Source organism: Ammodytes marinus (genome assembly GCF_949987685.1).
Source record: "Ammodytes marinus genome assembly, chromosome: 4".
Lineage (NCBI taxonomy): Eukaryota > Metazoa > Chordata > Actinopteri > Uranoscopiformes > Ammodytidae > Ammodytes > Ammodytes marinus.
The window spans coordinates 13,632,574-13,637,816 of NC_137233.1; positions in this window are offsets into that span (position 1 = coordinate 13,632,574).

The window sequence follows — 5,243 nt, forward strand, 5'->3', positions numbered from 1 at the left end:
ATTGAAGATGGCCCATGTTTTAACTTATTTGAAGCAGTGCACTGCACATGCTTGTGTGTAAGGACCTCAGGTAGGTGTGTGTGCTGTGCATTTATACAAAGTCATCTTTAGAGGGATTTTGAACTTCTGCATGGAAAACTACACATGGAACAGAGTGAATGAAAACAGTGCCACTTGAAAACCACTAGCCTTTTGCTCATAATGTCTAGGTCATGGGGATACACACACACACACACACACACACAGACACACACACACACACACACACACACACACACACACACACACACACAGTCTCTCTCATACACACAACTTTATTTAGCCAATGATGTCCCTGTTACACTGTTCTTGGCCCGTTCACTGTTCACTTCTGGATAATAACAAAAAGAGTGGAAAATGTGCATGGACTGCAGGTGAGGTTCTTTTCCTAACACAAAAATTCAATTTATGATTAGTACTGATGTTGGTTTAAAATTCAAGCCTAAAAAAGTTGGAAAAATATCGATGTATAATATTTTTTATACAGTCATATGAAAAAGTTTGGGAACCCCTCTAAGCCGGCATTATAATTGACTCTGCTTTCACAAAAAAAAGATAAAAGTGGTATGTCTTTAATTTACCAGGAACAGCTAAGTACTGGGATGTTTTCCAAACAAAGATTTTTTGAAAAGCAGTATTTGGTTGTATGAAATAAAATAAAATGTGAAAAACTGGCTGTGCAAAAATATGGGTACCCTTGTGGTTTTGTTGATTTTAATGCCTGTAACAGCATGTAAAACGATAGTTACGTATGTAACTACGGTTCTATGAGTTCCGGATGACCGCCAGAGGCGGTGCTTACAGCACTGGATGTTCCATCGCGCGCATGCGCAGGTCGAGATCTTTATACCAACAAAGTCACCTGTGACACCTGGGTGACCCCGGGAATGTCTATATATTCCGGAAGTCACCAGAGGTTCTGTTCCAACTGGATCTTCTCGCGGTGTCTGAGAAGTCTGAGTGACAGAGAACTCTGGCGGTCATCCGGAACTCATAGAACCGTAGTTACATACATAATCGTCGTTCTATTTCGTTCCTACTGACCGCCAGAGGCGGTGCTTACAGCACTGGATGACTTATACCAAAAAGGTCACGAAGAGTACTCATCAATTAAGGGCTTGCAGCCATCAACAAGACAGCTGTCATCCCACCGGATGAGGTGCAGCAACATTTACTCTGTAGAGCCGCGCAACGTACATGATGAAGACCATGTAGCCGTGGCGCAAATGTCCTGCCGTGAATCCGCTTCAAGGCAGCCCATGATGTAGCCATACTCCTGGTAGAGTGGCACTCAACGGCCAAGGCATGGGGAGCCCCTGTGCTCTATATGCATTCAAGACCACCTCCACAAGTCAGTGGGAGTGTCTCTGTTTGGACAGGGCAGCCCCCTTCCTGCAGCTCCCATAGCAGACAAAGAGGTATTTGTCTTACGCAAGCTGGTTGTTGCCACAACCTATGCCCTAAGCGCCCGCACCGGGCACAGTGGGTCTGACGTTCTTTCTGCACCCCCTGGTGAGCCCAGGGGATTGAAAGCAGCCAACTCGATCGATTGGTTTACATGGTGGGGAGACAATCGTTTGGATAGGAAGGATGGATTTGGCGAGAGCACCACTCCTGACCCTTCTACATGCCAGCGCAAGCACGCCTGGCCTACTGACAAGGCATGGAGTTCACCGACCGATTGCAGTTGCAATGGCAAGGAGGAATGCCGTCTCATAGGCAGCCGCGTCAGGTCTGCCTGACTCAGCGGCCCAAATGGGGGTAGACCTAAGGCCCTCAGGACTACTTGCAAGTCCCATGATGGTGCCCTCAGGGGTCATGGTGGCTGAATGAAGCCTCTGGCCCCCCTTCAGAAACTGCCTGACTAGGTAGTGGGACCCTACCGTCTGGTTGTCCACCCCTGCATGTGCGGCCGATATCGCAGCCACATAGACGCACAGGGTGGAAGCAGCTCTCCTGCTGCCCAACACAGACTGCAGAAAGTGTAGTATCGCTACCACTGAGCAAGTCCATGGGACTTCGCCATGTGCCATGCACCACTGTGAAAACAACTTCCACCTGTCTGCATAGCGCCATGTAGTGGCGAGTGCCCCTGAAGTACAGTGGGTCCTGGCTACCAGGAGCCCCACGCACAGCTGCAGGCGCCCCGAGTTCGGGTGCCACATGTGTCCGCCTACCTGAGACAGAAGGTCCTGTCTCCCTGGAAGGCACCAAGGCTCTCCTTGAGGAGTTTAGTAACGCTGGGATCCATGGCCTTCCTGGCCAATGTGGAGCCACCAAACGTAGGCTGTAACTGCAATGCTGGACCCCATCCAGTGTTGTCAGTAACAAAAGCTACACACATAGTGTGTGGCGCGGCTCATCCACTGGCAAGCAATAAGTAAGCTATGCCAAGGCTTAGGTGAGAGCCCACGCTGGTGGGACACAGCTCAATACACAGTGAAAGCGACTTCTGACCCGAAGCCGCCCACTTGACGAGCAAATTAGTAGCCTATGCAACCGCTCTAGGCGACAATGCTACAAAATACTGTGGCGGTGGCTTGGCTCTACCCCAAGCCACTCGCTGTCGATTAAATCAAAGTAAGCAACCGGTCTAGGCGAACTTAGCACCCGATCAACAGTGCAACAATGCTAGAAAGACAATACATTCGAGCATACAATTAGCAACCGGGCTTTTAGTGAAAAACACACAAGCAACGGTGCGAAGGAAATGCACAAAGCAGGATGACTGGCCAAGCATTAGCCAGAGCATCCTGCCTTAGAGGACTGGTCCTCTCCATCTAGGAGAACCCAGGGGGACAGTGGGTCATCTCTTCGGAAGCAAAGAGATATGCCACTGCCCTGCCATACTTGTCCCAATCATGCCCACCACCTCCGGATGGAGTCTCCACTCCCCGGGGGTGGCCCTTTTCTATCGCTGTGTTCCGGACAACTGGAACTTGGACAGCTTGGATAATGATAATTAGATAATGCTGAGGTCAGCATACTTATCAGTCGAAGGAAGAGGCTGTACGCCAGCAGCCTCCATTGCATGAAGTGCTGTAGTAGCTGCTGAACGGTAGCTACGCGCTACGGAGAAAGGCAGGCTCGCATGGCCGCCGACTCGAGCACCAGCTGAGCTGTAATGGTGGCAGGGATGCTGCCACACACTGTTTAATATCCGCAGCCAGGGACGGCCCAAACGGAGGAACCCTGAACTGGTACACCTTGCCCAGAAATGCAAAGGGGAGGACCACCTGTGACATTGGGCAGTAGGGACTTGAAAGTAGCATCTTTCAGGGCTATGACACAACCCAGTCCGCCTGAGCGATAGACTGGAGGACACCTGCAACACGCAGCATGGGGAAAGGAAGAATCGTGAGGCACTGATTCCGCCGTCTTAGTCCAGAACGGGGCGACCCCGCCCCACCTCCTGGTACCTGAACTTCGGTTGAGTAGAACCTACCGAGTATCGAGTAGCACCCCCAAGGACTCTGGGGGAGGGCGGAGGCTGGACGCCGACCTCCTGGCGCCTGAAATGCAGCTGTAGCGCAGTGTTACGGCGCTGTACAGAATGTGCTGAGAAGCACTGGCCCCTTGATTGTCCACCTGAACGTGGTCAAAGCTATTGGCACGGGGTACCACAGAGGTTCCCGGCCTGGAATCAGGCAGAGGTGCACGTCGCAGCGTGTAACTACTGTCTAGCCTGGTCAACCTGAACACTTCGCACCGGGCCTGAAGAGCAGCTTGGGGCGGCAGTGGCGAAGTGGGTAGGGAGCTCGCCTCTGGTGTGCAGGGTCGGAGGTTCGATCCCCCGTCTCCCCGCCACATGTCGAAGTGTCCCTGGGCAAGACACTGAACCCCAAATTGCTCCCGATAGTTAGCTTAGTTAGCTTAGCACCGTAGTGCTAAAGCCTACCCTGCGTGGTAGCTGCTGCTATCGGTGTATGAATGTGTGTGTGACTGGGTGAATGTGTACAAAAACAATGTGTAAAGCGCTCTGAGTCTGTGAATAACGGAGATATAGCGCTATACAAGTCCATTTACCATACCAGCTGGCCGAACGCCTGGCCTGGGATCACTGGAAGAGAACGGAGGGTCTGTTGACACACCTCCGACTGGGACGACTGCGCCAGCCAACCCTGGCGGCGCGCCACGTCACAGTTGACATCAACCTGCCTAGCCCCTTTTCCTTGTGAAGCGACCTTGGGTACCTTGAGAGGCGCTATATAAATTCAAATTATTATCATTATTAGCTCCCTAAGTCGTAATGCAAAGTCTGCAGTGAAGCATCACTGAGGGTCCATGCTGAGTGACCAGCACCTGACCCCTGTATGGTTTGCGACCGTGCAAATTGCACTGAATTGTAGAACCATGTACAGATACACAATCTGCAGCCAGATGTTCTTGCAGGTCTTTGGAGGTGATCTGTGGGTTTTCTGCAACCATTCTCACAATCCGCCGCATATGCCGCTCTTGTACTTTTCTTGGTCTGCTAGACCTGGGTTTAACTGCAACTGTGCCTGTGTCCTTCCATTCCCTGACAACGTTCCTTACAGTAGAAATTGACAATTGAAACCTTTGGGAAAGCTTCTTGTAGCCTTCCCCTAAACCATGACAATGAACAATCTTTGTTTTTAAGATCTTTTGGGAGCTGTTTTGATGATCCCATTCTGTCTCACTTCAGCAGAGAGTCAAAGAGAAGTGCAACTTGCATTTAGGCACCTAAAATAAATTTCCTCATGATTAAACAGACAATTCTATGAGGTTCAAGGCTTAACAACATAATCCAACCAACTTTGCGTTTGAAGTCATCAGTTTTACATGCTGTTACAGGCATTAAAATCAACAAAACCACAAGGGTACCCATATTTTTGCACAGCCAGTTTTTCACATTTTATTTTATTTCATACAACCAAATACTGCTTTTCAAAAAATATTTGTTTGGAAAACATCCCAGTACTTAGCTGTTCCTGGTAAATTAAAGACATACCACTTTTATCTTTTTTTTGTGAAAGCAGAGTCAATTATAATGCCGGCTGAGAGGGGTTCCCAAACTCAATCATATGATTGTAGCTACCTTTTTCAAAAGTCCATTTTACGTACCTTAGCGGTATGAGTGTCAGTTTATTACACTGTACAAAAAATAATAATGCCTAAATATCTGTGTTGCTGCTCAGCATTGACATATCCCAGGCCTAATAATTCAATACAAAAAAAATTAG